This window comes from Canis lupus, chromosome 8 (assembly GCF_003254725.2).
Source record: "Canis lupus dingo isolate Sandy chromosome 8, ASM325472v2, whole genome shotgun sequence".
In the NCBI taxonomy this organism is placed as follows: domain Eukaryota; kingdom Metazoa; phylum Chordata; class Mammalia; order Carnivora; family Canidae; genus Canis; species Canis lupus.
This window is the reverse complement of record NC_064250.1, coordinates 1,066,030-1,093,838: the sequence shown is the minus strand read 5'-3', so window position 1 is coordinate 1,093,838 and position 27,809 is coordinate 1,066,030. Positions and strand designations below refer to the sequence as shown.

The 27,809-nt window shown below is 40.5% G+C and overlaps 1 long non-coding RNA gene across 2 annotated transcripts; it reads right to left on the bottom strand.

Moving 5' to 3' along the window:
* Nucleotides 1-578: 578 nt before the first annotated feature.
* Nucleotides 579-27,760, bottom strand: LOC112672703 (uncharacterized). 2 transcript variants are annotated; one of them, XR_003144433.3, is made up of 5 exons: nt 27,412-27,760; nt 25,785-25,876; nt 10,576-10,734; nt 6,382-6,455; nt 579-715 (listed from the first exon to the last, which is right to left on the bottom strand). It is a non-coding gene; the product is annotated as an uncharacterized LOC112672703 (long non-coding RNA). The 2 variants fall into 2 exon arrangements; XR_007412246.1 differs by lacking the exon at nt 579-715 and adding an exon at nt 5,331-5,488.
* Nucleotides 27,761-27,809: the final 49 nt, after the last annotated feature.

The following is a 27,809-nucleotide window of genomic DNA, read 5'->3' as shown; positions in this document are numbered from 1 at the left end:
CTAAACCATTCTGTACCCAGCAGCCAGAGCGATATGTTTTAAATACAAATATGATGATCACTCCTTAGTTTCCACTGCTTTTGGTGCGAAGTCCAAAATTTTTCAGTCTACAAGGTCCTGCATTGTCTGAGCTCTGCCTTTCATTCCAGCTTCATCTTTCCCACTGATCTGTTTTCAATTCTTGGGAGGCAATAGCCCCTCCCTTCTTCAGGGTTTCACACAAATCATTTCATCCACATGCAAGAGTTTTCCTCTTCGTGCTTCCCTTTGCTAAACCCCGTTTAGGTGCTAGCTTAAGTATCTGTTCCTCTGAACTCTTTTTTTTTTTTTTGACCCCTCAGGCAGTGTTAGATTCTATTTTCAGTATCAGTGAGGATGACAGAACATGAGAGACTCCTAATTCTGGGAAATGAACAAAGGGTAGTGGAAAGGGAGGTGGGTGGGGGCATGGGGTGACTGGGTGATGGGCACTGAGGGGGGCATTGATGGGATGAGCACTGGGTGATATGCTATATGTTGGCAAATTGAACTCCAGTACAAAAAATAAATAAATAAAAAGATTCTATTTTCATATGTAGCTTCCCTTTATTGCTTTTATTGTAATTGTGATTGAATAATTACATAATTTTTGTTCATTTCAGTGTGTCTTCTGTAGTGCAGTTTCCATGAGAACGGGGTCATGTTTGTGGCTGCATTCCTGAGGTTAGCATAGTACCTGGAACATAGGAAGTACATATCTGTTTAGTCACTCACTTAACTGATAGGCAGTGTTCTGAGTGTTTGGATACAGCAGTGAATAAACAGGAAAAAAAAAAAGAATGAACGCATTGAATTATATCTTATTGCACATTATGGTGGGACTTAAAGGCTAATATCATCTTATTGAGAGAGATAATGCTGGATTATTTACCTTATTAGTAAATTTACTTTTAAAGTTCTTAATTATAGAAAAGAGAAATACGATAGCCTCACACTATGAGTTCTGCCCTAGAAAAAAAAATTCTGAAATTCCCAGTAGCGTTTATAACATATGATTCTATTCAATAGCATTTAATTTGAAATTTTGTAGATTGCTGAAATGTTAATAGGATTTTGCCTAATTATTGCTTGATAACAGCTTAACATGTATCATTGCTAAGCACAACAATTATATCAATTTATTTAAAACATTTATTTTTCTGTAGTTGTTTGATTCCTGTATAAAATAAGAAGGGTACTTAGATTGAAAATTTCCTGTATGATGTCAATAACCTATTTATTTACCAGCCCAAACAGGATTCGTATGACTTCTGTATAAAAGAAGACGAGTAGGAGATTGGATCATTGACATGTCTAATCCTGGAAGGATAGAATAAGAGATTCGGAGGCCTTCTTCAATAGAATTTAAGGACAAGATTCAGGGAAGAGGCTGTAAGAGAAGCAAGCCTGCCTCCGTATATGTCTCAGTGTTAAGGACACGTTCTCAACAGATAATGAGTCTGGAGATGAGTAAGGTGGGGAGGATTGTGGAGTTAAGTGTTCTTATTCGTAACGGAAAAGGAGTCCTGGAAAGGAGAACAGATTGGCATCCAGAAGGAAGAGAGGCCTCACGGAGGAAGGGAAGCTTGTGGAGAGCAGTTAGGGATGGAGGTGGGATGGTAAGGATGGACTTGTACGAGATGCCTAGATGCTTCCTCATACTGTACACTCTTCCTTTTTACATAAGACACTATGTTATAATTCAGATTTCCTTCAGAGGAATGTATACAGAACTCTAGATGGTTCCCGTCCCATCCCCCACCTACTGTTTACCAAAACTCATGTTCAATTTTCTCTTTTTCATAGAAAATCTGAAAATTAGTTTGGCCTAAGGTAGTAAAACCATTGACTTTTACATTTGGAAAAGACCTGAAGAGGTTTCTAACTTAGGTAGACGGGCATTTACAGAAGGAAATGCCCGTCTGCCTAAAGCATAGGGATATTTATTCAACAAGTAAATACTGGGTAGCTCACAACACTGTACCACTCATCTCAGGTGCTAGGAACACACCTAATACACAAGCCCCCACCCTCTAGAGCTTATATTTTAGTGAACATGTCAGAATATAGAGAATATTTCCAAATAAAATTTGATTAATTTTGTGCAGTGAATGAGCAAATACAAGATCAGAAAAATCTGTTCCTGGCCTTTTCCTTCAGTGTAATTGCCTCATACACTGATTGTCATCATTTAATTTCCTTCTGGGTTAGTTTATTTCAAATACTCATGCTCACATATTGATGAGTTACTATTTAGGGTTTTCATTAAAAGATAATTTGATCTTTTAAGAAAAGATAGCTATAATTTAATAAAAGATATCTATTCTTAACAGATACTATTCTCCTTAAGTTACTCAGAGCTAAAACAGGACACACAGAGATGTCAAGTGACCATTTGAAAAGAACCACCTAGGCGAGTATTGTGATGATTTTAAGAACAACCCACTTGCAAAAAGATTTTTGGCTGTGCTGCTTGCGTGTTTGGGTTTTCCTGACTTTAAAAGGCAGTAGAGATGAAATATGATTTTGTTTTTATTGAGTTTAGACAAAAAAAGACAATGGACATCTTTGTATTGTAGGAAATTATTTTTAGAGTATCTGGAAGGGGCAAAAAAATATGTTTGATTTTCTGCATTTACTTTCCCTGTGTGTGTGTGTGTGTTCATATTTATACACTTCAATGTAGTCACATGTCAATCCTTTGCTGCCTTTAAAAAAAAAAAGATTTATTTACTTTACTTAGAGAGCAAGACAGCACGAGTGAGCCAGGGGAGGAGCAGAGGGGGAGAAGCAGACTTCCACTGAGTGGGAAGTCCAACGTGGGGCTAGATCCCACAACCCTGAACCGACCTGAACGAAATCAAGAGTTGGACACTCAACCAACTGAGTCACCCAAACACCTGATCCTTTTCTGGCTTTTAAGGCTGGAAGCTAAAGGAAGGAAAGGCAAAAGGTATCGAAATTATTTTCTTAAAATGATAGAAGTATGTTATTAACTGAGTATAGTTTCTTCTCTGGGACACTGAAAAAATACTTGTCTTTTCTAAAAGCATTTCATTTCTTTCTTTCTTCAATATACTTTTTTTATTTTGTAGCCTGTGGGCTATAGGTAGAAGGAAGGGTGGGCTAAAGAGAATGGACTTTTGTAGGGAAATGGTAACATCAGGGGCCCAGAAAACCACATTAGGCAGTAGGATTTGGCTTATGGAGGAGTGTGTGTGTGTCTGTCCACCATGCACCCTGCACACATGTCCTTTATCTCGTAGAATCAGAAAAATGACATCTGTTTTCTTGAAAGGAAGAGGAACAGATGATTCCAACAGGATTGGGAGGATGAGGGAAATATTATGACAGATTTGATCTACAGTCAAGTTTGTTTCTTTTCCTAGTCCAGAAAAAAACTAAGCCTGAAAAATAACAAAGGGAAAAGTTTTCCCTTCCCTAGCCCAGAAGAAAGTAAGTTGCAGAAACAACAAAATGGGAAAATGTTTGGAATGATGCCACTGTGTATTTGGCTCAGAGAGTATGGCAGACAGGAGTTGCTCATGTGTCCCACATTCTGTTTCTGCCATGTGGATGGTAAATAACACGTGCACTAGGAGTTCCTATTCTTGGTTCTTTCTTGAAAGCTGAAGGTGTGAAAACAATTTTTCCTCCCAAATGATCTTACCTGGGCTTACGAAATAAGATAATTGATTAATTGATTTTGACCTTTTTCTTTTCCCGTGTGTCTGAGGGTATGACTCGCTTCCCTTAGTGGCAATAATTTGCACCAGCTTGTGAGTCTTGAAAGAAGCCCTCTGGGTGATTTATTGAGTTATTGACATAAGTAGACCACAGTGAAATACATAAACATACTTGGGTTATGAAGCTTTCTGATTTTTTTTTTTTTTTTTTTAGTTTTTGGTGTTTTGTTTTTTTATTACTGTGTTAAATAGACATAACATAAAGGACCCTGAGGTCATGACCTGAGCCAAAGGCAGACACCTACCGACGAAGCCGCTCAGGTGCCCCCCTGTTTAACCGTTTGCAAGCGTATAGTTCATTAGTATGAGATATATTCATAATGTTCCGCAGCCATCACCACCATCCAGCCCCATAACTCTTCCTGTCTTGTAAAACTCAAACCCATTCAAGAGCTCCCTGTTTCTCTACCCTCTCCCAGCCGCTGGAAACCCCCATTCTACTTTCTGTCTCTATGATTTTGACTATTTTGTCCCGTAAGTGGAATCAGACAGTATTTATCCACAAATCAAAACCACAATGAGATACCACCTCACACCGGTGAGAATGGGGCAAATTAACAAGGCAGGAAACAACAAATGTTGGAGGGGATGCGGAGAAAAGGGAACCCTCTTACGCTGTTGGTGGGAATGTGAACTGGTGCAGCCACTCTGGAAAACTGTGTGGAGGTTCCTCAAACAGTTAAAAATAGACCTGCCCTACGACCCAGCAATTGCACTGTTGGGGATTTACCCCAAAGATACAAATGCAATGAAACGCCGGGACACCTGCACCCCGATGTTTATAGCAGCAATGGCCACGATAGCCAAACTGTGGAAGGAGCCTCGGTGTCCAACGAAAGATGAATGGATAAAGAAGATGTGGTTTATGTATACAATGGAATATTCCTCAGCTATTAGAAATGACAAATACCCACCATGTGCTTCAACGTGGATGGAACTGGAGGGTATTATGCTGAGTGAAGTAAGTCAGTCGGAGAAGGACAAACATTATATGTTCTCATTCATTTGGGGAATATAAATAATAGTGAAAGGGAATATAAGGGAAGGGAGAAGAAACGTGCGGGAAATATCAGAAAGGGAGACAGAACGTAAAGACTGCTAACTCTGGGAAACGAACTAGGGGTGGTGGAAGGGGAGGAGGGCGGGGGGTGGGAGTGAATGGGTGACGGGCACTGGGGGTTATTCTGTATGTTGGTAAATTGAACACCAATAAAAAATAAATCAGAAAAAAAAAGACAGTATTTATCCTCTTGTGACTGTATGATTTTACTTAGCAGAATGTCCTCGGGGTTCCTTGTGTTGTAGCATGTGTCAACATTTCCTTCCTTTTATGGCTAAATAATATTCCATAGCATGTATATACCACAGTTGCTTATTTGTTCATCCCACAGTGGACACTTGGGTTGCTTCTGTATTTTAGCTGTTGTGAGCAGTGCTGATACTAACATGGGTGCATAAATATTTCTATGAGATTCTACTTTTAATTCTTTCATGCTCACAAATGGAATTGCTGGATTCTATGATTATTCCATTTTTTCTTAAATATTTTATTTAAATAGGGTTCCTGAGTGACTCCGTCGGTGAATCATCTGCATTCAGGTCGTGATCCCGGGGTTCTGGGATCGAGTCCCTCATAGGGCTTCCTGCTCAGCAGGGAGTCTGCTTCTCCCTCTCCATCCTATCCTCCTCCCCGCTTGTGCTCTCTCTTCCTCTGTCTCTAAAATCTAAAAAAAAAAAGAAAAGAAAAAAAGAAAAGAAAAGATTTTATTTATTTATTTGAAATAGAAAGAAAGCATAAGCTATGAGCTGGGGGAGCAGTGGAAGGAGAGGAAAGATAAAGAGTTGGATGCTCACCCAACTGATAATTCTATCTTTAATTTTTTGAGGGACTACCATCCTATCTCCCATAGCCACTCTACCATTTTATATTCCCATCAACATGAGGAGAACAACAAAGTTTCCAGTTTCTCTATATCCTTACCAACATGTGTTATTATCTGTTTTGTTGTGTTTTGTTTATTATCATAGTAGCTTTGATTTGCTTTTCCCTGATAATGAGTGGTGTTGAGTGTCTTTTCATGTGCTTATTGGCTATTTTTGTGTCTTTTTTTGGAGAAATGCCTATTCATTTTCAATTTGGGATTTTTAAAATTTGTTATTCAGTTTTAGGAGTTTTCTATATGTTCTGGTTATTAATCCTGTACCAGGTATATGGTTTGCAAATATGTTCTTTCATGTTGTGGGCTGCCTTTTACTCTGGTGATACTACCTTTTGATGCACAAAGTTGTAAAATTGTTATGAAGCCCTATTTGTCTGTTTTTCCTTTTGTTGCCTGGGCCTTTTGTGTCATATCTAAGAAACATTGCAATATCCCAGATTATGTAGTTTTATCTTTAGTCAGTTCAGATATTAAAATGTAACTCAACTTTTTGAATTTTTCAAAGCCCTTGTTCCTTTTTTTCTTCCAAATCTTTATTCAAATTGTAGGTAGTTAACATATAATATAATATTGATTTCAGGAGTAGAATTTAGTGATTAATCGGTTACATATAAGTGCTCATTTCAGCAAATGCCCTCCTTAATACCCATACCCCACCTTGCCCATCCCCCACTCACCTGCCTCCATCAACCTTTAGTTTGTTCTCTGTCTTTAAGAATCTCTTATGGCTTATTTCCTCCTCTTTTCCCACCTATAAATAAAATCATATGGTATTTGTCTTCTTCTGACTGACTTATTTCACTTAGCATAATACCCTCTAGTTCTAACCACATCATTGCAAATAGCAAGATTTCATTCTTTTTGATGTCTAACTAATATTCCATCACACACACAAACACACACACACACACACACATGCCGCACACATCCTTATCCATTCACCAGTTAATGGACATCTGTCAAAGCCCTTTTCCTCATTAATATTATTATGATATTAGTAAATATTAATAATAATAAACATGACTGATTATGTTATTAATATTACTTTTAGGTCCTAGGAATGAGGAAAATAAATAACATACATACACTTTATTTTAAAAATCAAGATGTTGGAAGGTTAATCTTTTGGTCTTTGGGCCACATTTGGGAAAAATTGATTTAATTATTCAAATTATCCCTTTTAAAGTAGAAAAAATTTCTTCAAGACCTTGTGTAATCGCTGTTACTTGCTGTAAGACAGTAAGATAAACTCCGTTGTTGCTGGAGAAGGGAGGTGGGAGTAATGTGGAGACCAGCACTTCTCAGCACAGCTCCACCTGAGTGAAGTCTCTAGAGGCAGCGTCTGGGCCCCCAGTTTTGCAAACCTTGAATTTTCCTTCTGTCAGAACACTAATGAATATGGACAACTGGCTCAGCTACCAAAACTTTCCAAAGACGATATACAAACTACAATACCAGGTGACTAGTTTATAAAGGAAAGATAGTCCCTTCCACTAACAGAAGTATTTATATCTGCCTTCACAGTCAACATGTTTTGTTTCAAGGCACCTAGAGAATTGAATTTTGGGAGCCAGGTGGTGGTGCAGAGAACATGAAATCATAGCAAAGGGAAGTGGACTTTGGACAGAGCTGTGCCCTGGGCTCTCTGTTGGCCTGTTTAGCACTATGCCCCTAAAAGGAGATTGCCACAGATCCATGCCATCTGATGCCCTTGCTTAGTGCTTTCTCCTGGAGAATATAGGACTCACACAGGTTGCTCTGTCTCTTTGGCTTTCCCATTAGCTGTATGCCATTCTGATCATTGTCACCTATTCAGAGTCTTTGGCTAGGCAAGTCATCGCTTAATTGATGAGGTTTCAGGTTGCTACTAAGTTATAATCCCACCTTACAAAGTCCCCCAGACACCCAGGTCCTCTGAAGTGCAGTTTGAAGAAGTCCCCTCACTTCTTGGTAATACATAAATGCATGTCTTAAGTCTCCAGGTGTGTAATTCCTGTTCTATCAGTAGCATTTGAAGTATTTAACACAGTTCATTATTCCCTCCTTTTAAAAACACTTTTCTTCATTTTGGAGGGACTTTAAAAATTCATTTATTACTGCATTATTGGAGGTAGATGTAAGGACTATATGAGATATTAAGGAAATGTGTCACTGTCATCCACAGGGTAAAGAAACTACATGGGGTTTATATTATGCTTGTTTGAGAGGCTTCATAGCACAAGGAGGGTAAGAGAAATTTATTAATACAGAATGCCTCTCTGGCTTGTCAGAGAGCATCTCCAGTCATCATCATCATCATCATCATCATCATCATCATCATCATCATTCTCCGGGGAATCTGTATCCTGAGAATATGGCATTTTGAGATTTGGCTGACTGGAGCTTACTGCAAACAGCTCAAATAACAATCTGCTTTCCACAGATACTAGGGAAATCATTATTATAAAACACAGGTCTCATTTTTGTATGCTGCTTCACTTTGTAGCAAGATTTCCATTTTTATTTGCAGGGTCATTTAGAAGAGTTCAAAGTGTACTTTTGATACCATTTACCATCTTGGTTTACTTATCTGGAAGTGACAGTGCTCTATTCTCCTGCCTTAGGAAGAAAATTGGTGAGAAACAGCTTTTTCATTCCAGGTATGGGATATAGCTGTTTTGAAAGAAATACGGTCTCATATTGCTATTATGGGTTCAGGATTGACTGAGATCCCTGTCCTGCCACAATGTTTTCTGCAAGTCTCAGGAGTCGCCTTATTACGAAAATGTTAGTTCATAATATAAAATTACAAGTTTTATGTTAAAAATATAAATTAGTTTATATGTCCATAAATTTGAGGGGAAGAGGTCCCTCATGCAGTACTGCTTTCCCCATTTTGTGGGGTGGTGTCCTGAAAGTTACCTGAGAGCAATTTATCATCTGCGTCACTAACCAACATGGCAGGGTGGTCATTATTTGGTGCGTTACTGCAGTGTTTGCTAGGGAAGTTACCTGTTCTTAGAGCTAAAGCTACTGAGGAATGTACTTAATCTAAGATTAGCCTTTATGCTTGCTGTCTCTAGGATATGGCCACAGTCACAGGAACCATTAGTAATTTTTTGGAGGGTTACTCTAGGGTACTTATGACAAACAGCTAGAAGTCTACATTTATGGAAAAGACTGCTAAGATTCCAAGTAATTTTGTCATGGAGGTGGAGTACTAATTAGGAAACAAATACATACAAAATTCTAGCTTCCACAAACGGAGAGAAAACAAGAGTAAAACATCACATCACCACTGCTAATTGGTTTTAAGTGTAATTGTGTCCATTTGATGAGGTTAATGTCTACAACCAAAGAAAATTGTAAGTTATAAGTACACGAGAAATAGTTTATCTTCTAAAGAAAAGTGACTTAAAATCAATCCTGTCTAGAGGTGGCTTTCAAGTCAACCAGTATATAACAAGTAAGTATCTATTATAGGTGGGATCCAGAGAGGACTGTATCTCTGTATTTTTTTCTGTTTTATGATTAAATCTACTTGCCAGTCATTTAAAATTTTTGATTTTTGGTTTATTCAGCATGTATGTATATACTGCCTCATATACATGTCTATGACAGTGGGTGGGAAGGCTCAGCTCATTTTCGTGGAACAGAATGGTCATTAATGGTTGGATATCTTTCAAACTGAGTCTGACTCAAGTTAAATAACAGTAAAATAAATAAATAAATAAATAACAATAGTTAATATTAACCAAGAGAGATAAGTACATGCCAGAAGCCTCTTGAAATAGTCTGTCCTGAGAAAAAGAGAGGTAATTTGATAATATGTAAATCCATATCCTTTGGGAATGCTTAGCTCTCATTTTCTCAGGAGACACATTAAAAGTCAGACTCTGATAACATCTCAGTACCTGGTGTCATTAGCTCAGGTCTTGCTGTTTATACATGGGTGGCTCATATACTGTCTTGCCCTTTGGGGCTACACTCATGGCGCTTTCCACTGCCTTCCTCTTTCTTCTCCACTTTACCTACCTAATTTCTATGTATTAAGAGTCTCAGCTTAGAATCACTTTCTCTAGGAAACCTTCTGTCTTAGTCAGGATTCTCTGGAGAAACAGAATCAATAGGATATGGATATCTATATATCATATATATATATATGTCTGAAGTCAGATGCTTAATCAACTGAGCCACGCAGGCACCCCTATAATTCCTATTTTATTTAGCTCATCTGATTGATTTTAGAACCATGGAAACCTAGGGGCAAAATGAACATTTTATAACAAAAAAGTGGAGTCCAGGGCACCTGGATGGCTCAGTCGTTTAAGCATCTAACTTGATCTTGGGGTCCTGGGATGGAGCCCCATGCCGGGCTCCCCACTCAGTGTGGGGGGTCTGCTTCTCCCTTTGCCGCTTTCCCCTGCTTGTGCTCTTTCTCTCTTTCTCTCAAATACATAAATGCATTTTTTTAAAATGGGGCCCAAGTTAATGTTGGATAGATTTATTAGCTAATTAGTGCCCAAGCTGGAAGAGGGATTCATGTGTCCTGATGTCTAGTGTCCTGATTCAACAGACATCAAGCACATGTTATATATCTCCAGGTACTGTAGTCAATGGCATATTTTGGTTAAAATAATTTTAGAATGTATAACAGTTTTGTTGCAGAAGTCACTGTCCATTTCAGTTGTAGAAAAGGAAATATTGAGATATCAAATATTATTCAGGCCTATATCGTTGTACAATTCAAAATTCAATCATTTTGTCATGGCTCTGCCTTAGTTATTGATAAAATTATATTTGCTCTACTGTCTGCTACTAGGAACTGTTCCTTTAGTGAGAATGCTTTAAATATCTTTACTTAACAATTATTTAATTAAATAGAGACCTACCTAGTTGAATTACATTACATCCCTTCACTGTCTCTTCTTTTTGAATAACGAAATGAGGTAATTTGGATATGACTGGACTGGAGATGTATTTTATTTTGAGGGTGTGCATTGCCTTGATTTTTTGTTGTTTCCACCTCAAATAAGGTTTGACACACCAAACTGTGAAGAAATAAAGGAAATCTTGTTTTTAACTTTATTATTATTTCTTAAATACCACAAGTGTCGGTAAAACAAACTTCATTTGGATCAATATCCTCACTCACCCCACACCTTCAAGAATAAGTACATTTTACTTAAACATACATACTAGAGAGTCTGGAATTGAATTTAAATAAACATTAATTCCATTTTCCTTGATTATATACAGTGTCTCCATGACATGAAAGGCAAAACATGGGTAAAAAAAAATTGCCATTTAGTTTTTTTTTTTTAAAGATTTTAGTTATTTATTCATGAGACACACACACAGAGAGAGAGAGAGAGAGAGAGAGAGAGAGGCAGAGACACAGGCAGAGGGAGAAGCAGGTTCCAGGCAGGAAGCCCGATGTGGGACTTGATCCCGGGACCCCAGGATCACACCCTCAGCTGAAGGCAGACGCTCCACTGCTGTGCCACTCAGGCGTCCCTGCCATTTAGTTTTTAAAATTTTGCATTTAGTTACTGTAAGCAGTATGAACCACAGCTTAAAATATTTGCTTTTCTTCTGGCTGAACCATGGGCCATTGTATTATTGACAGCAAATACTTTGAGACTAAATATCAGAACTGTCATTCATTTGGGGAATATAAAAAGTAGTGAAAGGGAATAAAGGGGAAAGGAGAAAAAATGAGTGGGAAATATCAGAAAGGGAGACAGAACATGAGAGACTCCTAACTCTGGGAAACGAACTAAGAGTGGTAGAAAGGGTGGGGGTGGGGGTGACTGTGTGACGGGCACTGAGGAGGGCACTTGATGGGATGAGCACTGGGTGTTATTCTATATGTTGGCAAATTGAACACCAATACAAAATAAATTTATAAAAAAAAGAACTGTATTTCTGTTAAACGCGTATTGGTTTGGCAACTGACAACAGGTCATTGAAGTGCTTTGTGGTGTGAGTTGTAGTAGTTAGTATCCAGGCCCTTCTCCTGATGAGGGGGTCTGTCACAGACCCCAGAGAGAGGAGAACATGCCTCTCCTTGCCCAGTTCCTGAAGATGGTACAGGCCACCATCCCTGGGGTCAAATGAAAACTTTGGGCTCCAGCTCAACTATAGCCTACTTTTCAGTTGACAGCCACTAGTCTTTTTTTTTTCTTTTATTTTTTTAACTTAAATTCAATTTGCCAACATATAGTATTACACCCAGTGCTCATCCCATCACACACCCTCCTTAATGCCCATCATCCCAATAGCCCCATCCCTCCCCATACCTCCAGCAGCCCTTGTTTCCCAGAGTTAAGTGTCTCTCATGGTTAGTCCACTAGTCTTTAACAACAACAGCAACAAACAAAATGTTAAGCGCCTTAGAAGATTTTTGGATGCACATTTCAATACATCATTATCAAAGATGAAAGAGAATTTATGATATCAGACCTCCTTCAAAACCTGTGTTTATCCTTAAATCACTTTTTAAGAAACCAACAACCTGGGAATGAATGTTTTCATTCTAGCCTTCCTATTGTGGTTACTGGAACAGGACGCCTATGTGATAATGAAACTGAGAAACCTTTTCATTCCTAGAATTTCCTGTTGGGAGGGTAGTTTTCTAAGTACTGTGTGGCACTGGCTAGTTACACAATACATTGGATTTTACTGCCAACTATTTGTTTAAGAAGGGTGTGAGAGGTTTGGGCCACCAGGAATGTGAAGTCAAAGTTAACTATGACGTCATCTTACTGCCTGTCACATTAATAAACTGGACCCATAAGCAAATACACTGTATATCAAGCTTTTTAAAATTAACTCTGATAAGTCAGCCATAAAATAATTAGCTTCCTCTAGCACTTACATAGATATGATTTGGGGAAACTCTTTTTCGTTCACGGGACATGTTTCGAGGAGGAAGCGTGACCCCCAAAGCTATACCCACAGGTGAATGGACATGTGAGAGAGGTTTCTTTGGTGATTGCAGGGGAGAGGGATTGGTACCCACAGAATGTTTAAATCCCCATACATGGCTGAGAGTTAATTCCTCAGAATCATGTGCAACCTGCTGGGATTCAGGCCCTGCTGTGCGGAAAAATGTCTCTCATCTATGCTGTTTTTAGAGCTGTATTTAGAGACCATTCTATATAGTTCCCTTCAGCCACGTATCTCCTCATTTAATAGTTGTAACCACCAGGAATTTCTTAAGTTAATACCTAATTTGTCTCTGTTAAGACAGTTTCTCAACCTCAGCACTGCTGACATTTTGGGCTGGAGAATTCTTTATGGAGTGCTAGTGAGACTTGGCACGGTACTGCTCTGTACAAGGTAGGATGTTGAGCAGCATCTCTGGCCTCTATTCACTATATGTACTCCTGCCCCAGTTATGACAACCAAGAATGTCTCCAAACATGACCAGATATTCCCGAGGGGGCATAACTGCCCCTGGTTATGAGCCACTGTTCTGAGGCAAAATAGAATATCAGAGAAAAAGGTCTTAGCTAATATCTGGTTTCTATTTTTTCATTTCCCATATGACTGTGATTTACTTAAGATCTCATGACTCCTGAGTCTCAGAGATGCCTTGGGTTTCCTAATGTTTTAGTTTCTTTTTGTATCATAGCATGCTTTCTTGGTTTGGGTTTAGGATACCTTGACGCCCCCTGAGGGGCTTGTCCAACTACACGGGTTCTGTTAGGGCATAGCCACTGCTTAGTAGCCTGTTCCATACCATGTCCACAAAATCTGTAGTTATCCTGAAGTATCCACTTGTACATCTTGTTTTTGTCTTTTCCTTTCAAGAAGCACCCTGAGATGTGGATTTGTTTTTGTTTTTGTTTTTGTTTTTTTGTTTTTTTTTGAGATGTGGATTTGAATAAAAGTGGCTTATTAGAGGGGTTCCTGGGGGGCTCAGTGATTGAGCATCTGCCTTTGGCTCAGGTTGTGATCCTGAGGTCCTGGGATCGAGTCCCTCATCGGCATCCCTGCAGGGAGCTGGCTTCTCCCTCTGCCTGTGTCTCTGCCTCTCTCTGAGTCTCTCAGGAATAAATAAAATTTTTAAGAAAAAGTGGTTTATTAGGAAGTGTTCTCAGGAAAAATCAGTAGGGCAGTGGGGAAGTGGACAGGGAGAAGGAAACCAAGTACCGGTACAATAGCAGGCTGACTTCCAGGAGAACCAATTTTAGCTCAGTCTGACAGGAGAGCTCTGGAGAGAGTGTAGATCGTATCTCAGAAATTTCCATATCCCACACAAAAGACCTGGAGTATCCACGCTTCCCTGCCAATCAGTCATTGTTTATGAGAGAGTTTCTCCACCTGGATGCCACTGACGTTTTGGGGCTGGCTGTTTGTTCTGTGTTGCGGGAGTCCATCCGCAGCATCCCCGACACCTGCCTGGCAGCTGCCAGTGATCCCCCAGGCCCCTCCCCGACCTGGAGATGGCAACCAAAAAGTGCCTCTAGACAATTACCCCCAGCTGAGAGCCATGGGTTTAAGGGTTGCCCCTGGGGAGGTATGCATCCCGGGGAACTTCAGGCTATGGGGCAAAATGGTGTCTGGCAGCCCGAAAGCAGCCCACAGGTGGCAGGGGTGGGGCGGGAGAGCACTGCAGGTGCCTGCGTGCAGAGGGGTTACTGAGCCAGTGGACAAACGCACTGCGCTGACATCATCTCCTCCACGGACAGGAACTCGGGAAATTTCTACTGAGCAGTTGGAAGGATCCAATACAAAGGCCCCATTTTCTTTCAACGGCGTGTGCTAGATAGTGATTCACTCAAGTGTGACCGTCTCACCGCCAGCAAGTCCGCAGCAGTGCTGGAGTCACCCTGCCGTGGCCACCATGCTCCTGAACAGGCAGGGCTCCACTGCAGTCCTCCCCTGGGGCTCGCTTTAATCTATGTACAGTTGCTTTGATCAGAAATATGATCCAAGAAAGAGCTCAATAACTTGGAACCATTCCTGCAAGACTGGAGTTGCTGATTTGTGTTTACTGCATCACTGTGTTTTGGCTGTAGTCTTGGACATAGTTTCTTGTTTCCCTCCTCCTGTCCTTCTATTAAGTTACTCAACAAGTGTTTATTGAGTGCTTACTAGATGCCCAGCACCGCTGGGAATGAGACATTCCCAGCAGGATCCCTGCTTTCACTGTAATAGAGGAGAAAGACAAGAAATAAGTTGCATTTCCAAGAGCAGGGTTGCCTGAAAATGGCCATGAGTCCTCACTCTGGGTTTTCTGGATAATGCGATCTGGGGGTCCCCTTCTCCCAGTAAGAGGGGCCATGCACAATTCTTATAGGACTGATGGTTTTGTCTTCCCAGCAGAGGTGATTGCAACATCACTGGGAAGCTGACATTGTCAGACAACTCTAGTAAACAGCCTGCTTGCCTGCCAACATCCTGCTGCCTGGCACCAAGGGGTTTGTACATGCCCTTAATGTGAAGGCTCTGCAAACAGGGGCCCATTGTCTTTTTACTAAAAGGAAAGCCCAGTAGTATAGTGGTTCCTGTAGGAAGAAGGCAAGATACTTATATCTTTTCTTCTAAACATTGTGAAAGTTAATCCTATGAAGACCTAGGGGAAGAGCCTTCTCAGCAGAGGCAGAATATGGGAAACCCCTGAGGTGGAGAAGAATTTGACAAGTTTGAGGAACTGAAAGAAGGCTAATTTAGGTGTAGAGAGCATAGTGATTGAAGGAAGGAAGGATGAAAGTGGAATGAAACACAGGTGGAGAAGTTCAAAACACGGGTGGGATCAGATCATAATAAATGACCTCACTGGCCATGGTTAGGAATTTTTATTTTATCTAAAGTATACAATGGGAAGCAGCTCATTAGGTTTTTAAAACATAACCATTGTTTATATATGAAGAATGGTTTAGGACAGGAGAAGCAAGATCAGAAACTGATGTAGAAATCTAGTTGAGAGATGGTGATAGCTTTGGGTAGGGTGATGGCTCTGTAAGTGGAAATGAGTGTAGAGAGCTAATATCAACTTTGGAAGCATAATCCATTGGACAAGTTGGCCAACAGGAGGGAAGGGAGAGGGGGAGAGTCAAGGATGACTCCTGAGCATTTGACCTATGCTGCTGGTAAATGCTGAGATTAGGGTGTGTGGGCAGAGAGGCTGGGAGAAGAGAGATTTGTAGGACAGGATAAAGACTGTCATTTTTGTTGTGTCAAATTTGAAATGTGAGCTATCTGAATAGAGATTGAAGTGGGCATCTGAATATAAACCAGTTAGAAGTTTGGAGATGAGGTCTAGGCTGAAAATGGATATTTTGGAGTCATTGGCATACATGTGAAATTTAAAAGTAAGAACCCAGGTAAGTTTGCCGAGGGAACAAGTATAGACAAAGAGGAGTCCCAAGGGACTGAGCCCTGAGTTCTCCAATATGAAGAGGACAGAGAGGCGAGGTGGAACCAGAAAAAGTTATTCAGATGATGGACTATCTCCAATGCTTTGGGTTAATGTAACAAAAATTAAAACTGGGGGTTGAAAAGAGAAAGGAACACCATGACTTGTCCTTTCTGTTCATCCTTGATACTAGAAGGAAAATTACAGATCATGAACACATACTTGGGCAATAGAATTGTACACAGTATTCAGTTATACAGGGTCATCCCAATGATACAGAAGAAGACTCTGTTAGTTCTTCAGCATTTTCATGCAAATGAAAATACATCTGAGAGTTCTAGGAAATCTTTCCTATGCCAAGAAGACCAGTTTTGTGCTTCTCCTGTGTATATGTGACACCATCCTCATCAGCACATTGATAAGTAAGGTTGTATGATGGAAAGAACCATCAGGAGTTCACATGCTGTGCCCTCTGCCTTCCACTCCCACCCCCATACGTGCACAACTCTTCACACGAAGGCCTCCTCTCATCTTTTAGTTTAGATGTCATCTCAAAAGGAATTCCCTCAAAAAGGACACATCCCTTACATTCTTATTCTCTATCAAAGCACACTACTATTCAGGATCTCTTCTCAATTTATCCAGTCATTTACTAATTTTGGTTTTTCTCCTCCCATGGATTATAAATTCCATGAATGCAAAGGCATGGCAGTATGTCATTCCAGTCTGCACATATTTGATATATACTTTGTGAATGAATGAGTAAAATAACTATAAAAAAAGTTTTGAAAATTAATGATAAGTAGAGACATAGTTCTTTCTTTCTCCCGCTACACAAAGGTCAATGTCTCACCGCGTGGAATTGTTTTTCATTGTTACTTTTTGGTATCTAGGTACGTGACAATGCTTGCCGCCATCTCCAACTTTCTCAATTTCTGTTAATTTCTTAAGATTTATACTATATCTGCCCACCCTTCTGTGGACTGCCATAGCTGCTGTTCACCACCTGTAGTTCTGCGCTTGCTCACCTTTTAAAACAACCTCGGCCTTTAATAACCATATTCTTCCAGACTCCCTCTTGCCTGCCGTCAGCTTGCTGCTTTGCATTTCTGGTGCCTACCTCCAACCTGTCCAGCATATTGACTTCCAGTCCCGAGGTACATTCTGGGGCCTGTGCTCTTTTTGGGAGCCCCCAGGCACTGTATTGATTTGAAGACCTTCGGGAGGGGGCATTGAGAGCTGGGCCTAGCAGTGACGAGTGATGGGATAATCAGCTGTTACTTGGCTGATATGCCTGTGCTCTTCCACTGATAATTTACCCATGCTTTTTTTGGAGGCGTAAGACTTTGGCAAGGACAGAAGCATTTGCTCTGGAACTTCTCCATTCTATGGATGTCTGCCTACAGTTTTTCACTTTCAGAGGAGCTTCAGCTGTGATTTTTTTCAATAAGATCTTTTGCTTGGATTATGTCTGGGCCTACTCACTGCAATCTTAGTTATTTAAAAAATCTTAAATAAAACAATCTGCCTTAGTTATGGTCTTACCCTGTTAATTTTTACTTTTTACCATAATGATCTGATGCTATTTTTAAAGTATCTGCCTGTAGTAGACATTATCAAATATGTTGCATTGCCTAGACCCCCTATGCCTAGGTGTGGGATGTCCTCACACAGGAGTCTTGGTGTGAAATGGAATCCCAAATCCCACATCATTGGTATCTCAGTCTTCAGCTTGGTCCCATGCATATGACCTAGGCTTGATCAGTCAGGTACATTCACATGGAGTTTTGAACCTGGAACCTGTACTGCTGAGAAACAGAGGCAGTGGAGAATCTTAGCAACATCTAGTTTCAGAGGCAGTACCCAGTACCCAGTCCCAATGGAGGTTGTGTGATAAACAGTAGGTGGACAGTGGTTGGGGTTGCAGCTGCAGCCATGTGCTCATGAATTCTTCTATGACTTGATACTTGGCTATGATCTTGGCTCCTGTGAGCCTTTCCAGCGTTATGAAAGGCCAACGATATCCTTTCAGTTGACTCCTATTTAGAAATCAGCCAGATTCAGTTGCACCTAAGAATGCTATTTTCTTTACTGATTTGTCTTCATATCATTCCTTCTTGTACTTCTTTTTTTTTTTAACGATTTTATTTAAATGAGACACACAGAGAAAGGCAGAGACACAGGCAGAGGGAGAAGCAGGCTCCCTGTGGGGAGCCTGATGCAGGACTCGATCCCAGGACCCTGGAATCACGCCCTGAGCTGAAGGCAGATGTTCAACCACTGAGCCACCCAGGTGTCCCTCTTCTGGTACTTCTGATTATTTTTTCAAAAGGACCTTTCAGAAGGTCATTTCCTTTCTTGAAGTGCATATTTTAGAAGTTCTCTTAATGTGGAGCTCTTGATAGTATAGTTGGTCCTTGAACAATGCAGGAATTAGGTGCCCTGATCTCCTGCACAGTTGGAAGTTTGTGTATAACTTTTGTCTCTCCCACAACTTAACTACTAATAACCTCCTGTTGGAATGGATGCCTTTCAGAAAACATAAACAGTTGAATAGCATACATTTTGAATGTTTTATATATTACATACTGTATTCTTAGTAAGCTAGAGAAAAGAAAATGTGATTTAGAAATTATAAGGAAGAGAAAATAACACAATACTGCCTTGTATTTTTTTTTAAACCCATATAAGCAGTTCAAACCCATGTTGTTCAACGATCAATTGTAAGTGCTCTCTGTTTTTATATGTAAATGACTATTTCACTCTCATCCTTGAAAGATTGTTTTTCTGGGTAGTTATTTTTCTTAACACGTTGAAGCTATCTTTCCCTTGCTTCCTGGCCTTTATTATCACAAAGAAAAGAATTGTCTTTCTAATTATTTCTTTATAGATGATCTTTTTTCCCCTACTTTTAAGTTCTTCTTTTTAAGAACTGAAGATTAACTGATTGGGAAAGTCTAGAAATTACTAGGAATATATTTTCCAGTAAATTTCCTAATAGTTATCTTGTTGTAGCTGAATATCAACTCAAGGAGCCAAGGAGTCCTCCCTATCTGTAAAATTCATTCAGTCTGGGGCATCTGGGTGGCTTAGTTGGTTTAGCATCTGACTCTTGGTTTTGGCTCAGGTCCTGATCTCACTCATCTCTCTCAGAAGTCTATACTACCACCACCATCCCCCATAGCTGCTGACTCTCCATCAAACCCTACCCTCCTCTAAGACTCTAGATTTAAAACCAGTGGGCAAACATTATGGAAACAGCCTAAGTGTCCATCAACTGATGAATGAATAAAGACTATGTGAGATATATATAATATATATATCTCGAAATATTACTCAGCCATAAAAAAGGAAATCTTGCCATTTGCAATGACATAGATGGAGCTAGAGTATCATGCTATGAAATAAGTTAGCCAGAGAAAGGCAAATACCATATGATTTCACTCATATGTGGAATTTAATAAAACAAAAAAGCAAAGGAAAAAAGAGGCAAAGTAAGAAACAGACTCTTTTTTAAAAAATATTTATTTTGGAGAGAGAATGAGAGAACAGGGGGAGGGGCAGAGAGAGAGAGAGAGATAGAGAGAGAATCTCTAGTAGACTGCCCCTGAGCAAGGAGCCTGGTGTGGGGCCCAACCCCACAACCCTAGGATCATGATGTGAGCCAAAAGAGTTGGATGCTCAACCAACTGAGCACCCAGGTGCCCCAAGAAATGGACTCTTAACTATAGAGAACAACTAATGGTGACCAGAGGGAAGGTGGATGGGGCGATGGGTGAAATAGGTGATGGGGATTAAGGAGTGCACCTGCTGTGATGAGCACCAGGTGTTGTATGGAAGTGTTGAGTCACTATTTGTACACCTGAAACTAATATTACATTGGATGTTAAATAACTAGAATATAAATTAAAACTAAAAAAATAAGAAAATCAGTAGGTGAGGATATAATGAACTGAGCCCTTTCAAATTGAATGATTGTAACAGATCAGCAACTGTAGAATCAAACAACTGCAAGCTGTGGGAGGCTAACGGATATGTCACACTTGATGAAGAAGCACTAGAAGCACTTCTGGTAAAACCAAGAAAGAGATAAAGATGAATCCATCACAGTTATCTTTGTTCTGGGCTTATGGGCCATTGCAATTAGACTGAATTAGAAATAAATGGTAAACAACAAACATTTCAAAAGGAGATCAGGGGATCCCTGGGTGGCTCAGTGGTTTAATGCCTGCCTTTGGCCCAGGGCGTGATCCTGGAGTCCTGGTATTGAGTCCCACGTCAGGCTCCCAGCATGGAGCCTGCTTCTCCCTCTGCCTGTGTCTCTGCCTCTCTCTCTCCATGTCTATCATAAATAAATAAATAAAATCTTTTTTTTAAAAAAAGGAGGTAAATCATCAGAAACACACTGCGGGTCACTGGAGGGGAGAGAGGTTAGGGGATGGGTAACTGGGTGGTGGACAGTAGGAGGGCATGTGATGTGATGAGGCTCTGGGTGTTATAGAAAACTGGCGAATCACTGACTTCTACCTCTGAAACCAGTAATATATTATATGTCGATTAATTGAATTTAAATAAAAAAATATATAAAAGAAAAAAAGAAGGAGATTAAATCAGTATTTGCAGACCCCAGGAATCAACTAAAAGGGCAAGTGGTGGGAAAATTCAGTAAGGTCACCAAGACCAAAAGCACAGAAATAGAACTTTATATATTCAAACAACAAACAAAAGTAACGGTGAAGAAACAATCTCATTGCATAGATTTGAAAAAGATAAAAAGAAAGGAATAGACTTAGCAGGAAACATGAGGAGTATGTGAAGAAAATTGTAAAACAACAGAAAGAATAAAAAAGGGACTTAAAAGAAATGTAAAGGCATTGCCACCTTTAGGCAGGAAAACTTAACATCTGCGCGATATCAATTCTCCTCCCATTGATCCAAGTGACCACAGCGGGGCATTTTTGTTTTTGTTTTTTGTTTGGACAAACAGGCTTCAGAAATCATGAGAACAAAGGAGTAACAATTACCAGGGAAATTCTGAAAAGTGAAGATTAATGAAAGGATACTAACTGTACTGAAAATAGGAACGTGTTCTGCAATAATAGTAACGAACTGCTGGCACATGAGCGGGTCAACAAAGGAGTCCACTAGAGAACCCAGACACAGACCCAAATATACACAGCAATTAACTGAAAGTCTCTTTTCAAAACAGTGGAGAAAAAAGGGATTATTCAGTAAATGATGTTGTGACAACCGAGTAGCCATCCAGAAAAAAAATGTTGGATCTGTACTGCAGATATTATACTGAAATGATTTCCAGATGGATCAAAGAAGTCACATTAAAAAAAATGAAACCATGAATTACCAGAAGATAAACAAGAAAATCCACTTATTTAACTACAAGGGGAAAAAAAAATCATGTCACCAGAAAAAGAAGTCAAAAAGACAAAGGACGGTGACTTTTTTTTTTTTTTTTTTGTAATTTAACCTCACAAAGGGCTAATCAATTCCCTTCACCTATAAAAATGCTTATAAAATCAGTAAGAAAAAAAAAGACCCAACAGTCCATGAAAAAAAACAAAAACAAAAAAAAACCCAGGCAAAACCTATGACAGTTTAGAAAAAAGGGAAGAATGTAATATGAGAAGAGCAACTGCGCCAACAGCGCGATCTTTTCCTCAACGTGACCGTGACCGCGCTGGGCGGGTGAGGGTGCAGACATCGGCCCTCCTGCGGCTCAGGCGCGGTTCCCCAGGGCCCTGATGGCAGGAGTGGCCTTGTAAAGTTCTGGAGCACCTTCCCTTCAACCGAGCCATGTCACCCTGAGAAATGTACCTTACGGCCACTTCCATGCGCATCCAATGTTGTGCGTGCCACGCGGACAGGGATACTCTTGGGAATAGAAAAAGATTGGAAATGACTGACTGCCTGTCTCGGTGGCAGCCGGTTAGGTCAAGTGTGGTGGGCCTGGCGGGTGGAAGGAAAAGCAGCCACTACCAACGAACAGGACAGCCCCAGGGACAGGTGTGCTGTCAGGCTGGGAAACACCAGGCCCAGCAGGATGGGAGTAAACTGTGTGCAGTGAGGTCAGGGCACATGTCTGTGCACGTACACTCGTACCCTTGTAGACTGGGGCAGAGAAATAGCACTAGTATCCTCATCTTTCAGATAAGGAAACTCAGAGTTACAGAGGTTAAGTGACTTTTTAGAATAACACAGTTATGAAAAAAAAGAAAGAAAGAAGAAAGAAAGAACAAAGAAAGAAAGAAAAAAAAGAAAGAAAGGAAGAAAGAAAAAGGAAGGAAGGAAGGAAGGAAGGAAGGAAGGAAGGAAGGAAGGAAGGAAGGAAGGAAGGAAGGAAGGAAGGAAGGAAGAAACCCCATAGCACAGATAACAATGACCATAGCATAAGTGAGAATCCCGGCGATGGAGGCACAGGGTTCCTGGTCCTCACTAGCACATACTGTGTCCAGTGGGGAGGAGAATACTACAGTCTCCTTCCAGTGCTCGCCATGGATGGCCCCAACTGGATGGCAGGTGGCTGAGGACACCCGAGTCCCCAGCAAGAGGCAGCTGCCGGCGAGGCTGGAGGGGAGCCTCAGGTGGGGTGGCCTGAGGCAGGGAGAACAGAAGGAGCCGTTTCCCAGAAGTTGTTAAGCATCTTTATCCTTGTTCTAATATTTCATCAAGTGTGACCAGAGATGAGCCTGTTCTCATTTTTCATGCTAACATTTCAGTCTGTATACTTGTGTCTTTCATTTGCTTTGAGGAGACGCTGACTCATCATTGCCCATTGTCTACACTGTTTCTCCAATGACTTTACCATTTTTAAAAGTTTGTTTTGTTCTCTTGATAGTTTTCCTTCCTCTTGTCTAGGACCCTTATTATATTTGTGGTCAAAGCTATTTTCTCTTAGCTTGAAATTTATCTTTATTTCTGAGATTATTTTGTCTTTTTCTTCCATTTCCTGAGTTTGGTCAACTCTCATTTCACACCGTCCTGGATTTTTTTTTTCCTTCTGTTTCTGTGTTATTTCAAACTGATTATCCAAGGTGATTTTTGTTTTAATGAGCAAATTCTTGTTTTAACATTTAAATTCCAGTTGGAGTGCTCTGTTACAGTTTTCTCTCCTTTGTACTTTTTGTTTGTTTGTTCCTTTTGGCAGGGAGAGCATTTTCATCTGCTGCAACGTTTGGATTCTCATGTTCTGTCATTTAATGGTTTTGTAGGATGTTGCCTGCCACTTTGTGTTCATTTTCAAACACATTTTATCTGGACAAGCCTCAAGTAGGGGGTTAGTGAATTGAGGGTCTAGCTAGGTTTCTTAATTCAGAAGCATCCCCTTCTGTTGTTTTAGTGAAGTTCAGTTTTGAAGTAGAAGGAAACTTTTTTGAGACAGGGTCAGTGTGTTTCCCAATTTTGTGGTGCTCTTTTCTTTCTGTAAGACCATTAGTTTCTATGGCTTTCTTTCTTCTCTCCACCATCACACACCTGAGAGACTCCTCCACCTTCCACAGCATCTACCCTCTTCTTCAGAATGCTGCTCTCCTAAAATGGCACAAGGACGTTCAAGCCAGGGCTCTACTCTGTTCTTAGCATTCCTCTTCTGTTAGATAGGACTCTAGGAGAGAAATGATCTATTCTATACCTGGAATTAGTATTGTAATAAATGTTAACTGGCATTTAATAAAAACTTGAAAAAAGAAAAATAACACTTCAAAGACACTGTCACTCAATTACTAAGTACAAACCTTATTGGATTTTAATTTATACAAGTATAACCGATTCTAAGGATGAGATAAGTGGGGAAATAGGAACCATGACTGGGGGATGCCTGGGTGGCTCAGTGGTTTAGCACCTGCCTTTGGCCCAAGGTGTGATCCTGGAGTCCCAGGATCGAGTCCCACATCAGGCTATCTGCATGGAGCCTGTTTCTCCCTCTGCCTATGTCTCTGCCTCTCTCTGTGTCTATGAATAAAATAAATAATCTTTTTTAAAAAAAGGAATCATCACTGGATAGATATCTTGTTCTTATCTTTAAGCATGAAATGGTATTGTGGTTTTCCTTAATTAAAAACTCATTTTCTCTAAGGAATATATCCTGAACTGTATATGGATGTTTAAGATATCTTCAGGATATTCCTGGAGAAGAAAGATGACTGGGTGGGTGTATTGATGAAATAGGACTGAAGCTAGGTGACGGATACAAAGGGACTAATCATACCATTCCTCTTGCTTTTCCTAATGTTTGAAATAACCCATAATAAAACTTTTTTTTTTAACTGGGAGAAGTGTTAATCTGGGGTGATCAAAATGTCCTTGTTATTTTATTCTTTGAATTTTCTGAGTCTTTAGATTTTCTTATATGAAAGGATGAGCTATGTATGTCTCTGGATGGGGTAGGCTTTGAAATCTACCTGGTTTCTGATGGAAATCACCAGCAGGGGAAAATCCTGATAAATTGGATTGCATCACATTTGAATGACTACATCCAAGCTCATCATAAACCAATGAAGTGACAAATTGGGTTTGATATTTGCAGTAAATATTGCAAGAGATTATTTTTACCATTTCACAAGCAAAACACTATGATTCCAGTAGGACATGGTCAGGAATACCTCTGGATAATTTATAGAAGAAAAAAAAAGGCTAAATAGCATATTGTAAATGCTCAGTCGAACCAAAATACTAAAAAGTGTATAACAATGAGATACTTTAAAAAAAAGATTTTATTTATTTATTCATGAGAGACACAGCGAGAGAGAGAGAGAGAGAGAGAGAGAGAGAGAGAGGCAGAGACCCAGGCAGAGGGAGAAGCAGCCTCCATGCAGGGAGCCTGATGTGGGACTCGATCCCGGGACTCCAGGATCAGGTCCTGGGCTGAAGGCGGCGCTAAACTGCTGAGCCACCCGGGCTGCCCAAGATACTATTTTTTTGCCTATCAAAGTATTATAGATCATATCTCATTTTCAGTGCTTCATTTTCTGGAAAGCAATTTGCTAACCTGTCTCAGGAGTCTTCGGTATATTCATATCCTAAGAAAATATTTTATTTTTTTATTTTTGTTTTAAAGAGAACTTTTATTTTTTAAAAATTTTTTAAAATTTTATTTATGATAGGCACACAGTGAGAGAGAGAGAGATAGAGAGAGAGAGAGAGAGAGGCAGAGACACAGGCAGAGGGAGAAGCAGGCTCCATGCACGTGGGATTCGATCCCGGGTCTCCAGGATCGCGCCCTGGGCCAAAGGCAGGCGCTAAACCGCTGCGTCACCCAGTGATCCCAAGAAAATATTTTAAATGTAGGGACAGATATTTGTTTAAGATCATTTATTACCATGTTATTCATAACAGGAACACCGAGCACTGCTGAGTGTTTTAATGCTTAAATGCTTAAATACATTGTGTGTAGGGTCGCCTGGGGTCAGTCAGGCATCTGCTTTCAGCTCTGGTCATGATCCAGGGTCCTGGGATCCAGTCCCGCATTGGGCTCCCTGCTCAGGGGGGAGTCTGCTTTTCCCTCTGCCTCTGCCCCTTTCCCTGCTTGTGCTCTCTTTCTCAGGTAAATAAATGAATCTTTAAAAAAAATGTGTGTGGTTATTTTAGATATGTAATTGTGAAAACTTCTGAGAGAACACTTGTATTACATGAAAAAATAAGAACAGTGACCAAAGCTGTATACAGAAGGAATCCTACGATGAAATATATAAACATGTAGGGAACAGACCGAATACGTACGTCAAAATGTCAGCCGTGGTTCTCTTTGACTGAGGGTTTAATGGCAATTAATTTCCTTGTATCTGTATTTTTCCAGTTTTGCATCTTGAGCACTTTCATGGCCAGAAAAAAATTACGAAGAAAAAAAAAGTCAAAGTCATCCTTCTTCCAATAAGCCCCTCCCCTGGCTCCCAAACCTCCTAACCAGATAACTCAGTGGCTGTCTTGTGTTTTGGGAAAAAGAGCATCTTTCACTGTGCTGTTAAGGTCAATAATCTGCCATGAGAGTTCTCTTGGCTGGTACTCACTTGCATCAAAGTTAATTCATCAGTAAGTCTGACTGAAGCAGATTCTTATCTTCTGGGGAAGGAAAGCATCCCTCAAACAGGAGGAAGCATCACATGAGGACAAATAGGGCAGGGAAGCAAAGGTGTTACTGGGGAAAAGGAGGGTGATGTCACCTGCTTCATCATCTTGAGCACTGTTGGGTGAACAACCACCACCCTCCTCTCACTTTCCTATTTTGATGCAGATGCAGGGAAGCAGCTTCTCCTAGTGTGGCTGCAATCACCACCACTTAGAGCTGGCTTCCAGAGGAAAACTCCTTCACCCTTTGTAGTCAGAAACAAAAAGAAGGAGCCCCAGCCCCCTTCTGATAACTGAGGGTTTTTAAAAAAGATTTTATTCATTTATTCATGAGACACACACACACACACACACACAGAGGCAGAGACACAAGCAGAGGGAGAAGCAGTCTCCATGCAGGGAGCTTGATGTGTGATTTGATCTCAGGACTCCAGGGCTGAAGGCAGGCGCCAAACCACTGAGCCACCCAGGGATCCCCTGATAACTGAGTTTTGGTTACAGTTCTGCACATTATTTCAGATTGAAGAATAACTTTTGGTCAAGGTCAAGGTCACAGGGAAAGGTAAGAGAAAGTATTTCTTTTTTTTTTTTAAAGATTTATTCACTTTTATTTTTAAAAAATATTTTACTTTTTTATTCACAAGAGACACACAGAGAGGCAGAGACACAGACAGAGGGAGAAGCAGGCTCCCTGCAGAGAGCCCAATGTGGGACTTGATCCCAAGACCCTGGGTTTAGGACCTGAGCCAACAAAGGCAGATGTTCAACCACTGAGCCTCCCAGGTGCCCCATTCACTTATTTTGGAGAGGGGCAGAGGGAAAAGGAGAGATAGAGAGGGAGAGAGAGAATCCCTCCCTCTGTAGAGGGAGAGAGAGAATCCCCAGCAGACTCCGGGCTGAGCCTGGAGCCTGAAGCGGGGCTCAGTCCCAGGACCCCAAGATCACAACCCCAGCCGAAACTAAGAGTCAGGTGCTCAACCAACCAAGCCACCCATGTGCCCTAAGGAAAGTGTTTCTTCTGCAGGCTCTTCCAGGAGACGTGAAACCTATAGACAAGCAGATTCTCTAAGGCCGCAAAGGGTGCCTGTAGGAGAGCTCAGGTGTAAAACAGGTTTTATCATCATAATTAAAGAAATTGCTAGCTCCTGGGACCATTAATCATTCGTCAGGTACTTAGAAGTCAGAGAGGTTCAGCCTGGGCTTGGGAGCTAAAGGCAGCCTAAGTAGGACATTCACAGAAGGATGAATCTGGAGAACCGACTGGGACATCACTTGCTCTTACCAATTCCCAAGTGTGCACAACTTGTTCTCATCTTTGTGCTTTGTGTATTTACTCATCCTGCTCACTCTGTCAACAAGGTGTTCTCCATTTTTTAAAGTCCCAGACTTCCTTGAAGACACAGTTATGAAGTTCTCTTTGACATATTTTCTTCTCTGAAACCTCATTGGATGTAGTTGACATTTCTTTTTAGCATATATGGGTTTCCTCAGGGACCCAGTAGTCCTGTAATGATTTATGGATTTTGAGACTAGTCATAGGTAGATTTCTGAGCCTTTCTGGATGGATGGATGAAAGAAGGTAGGTTTGGAGCAACTCCAGCTCTTAGATCTTTAAAGAAAATGGCCTTTGGTACTCTGAAGGAGGCAGTTAATTGGAAATTCCAACTGCCTGCTTTTAGA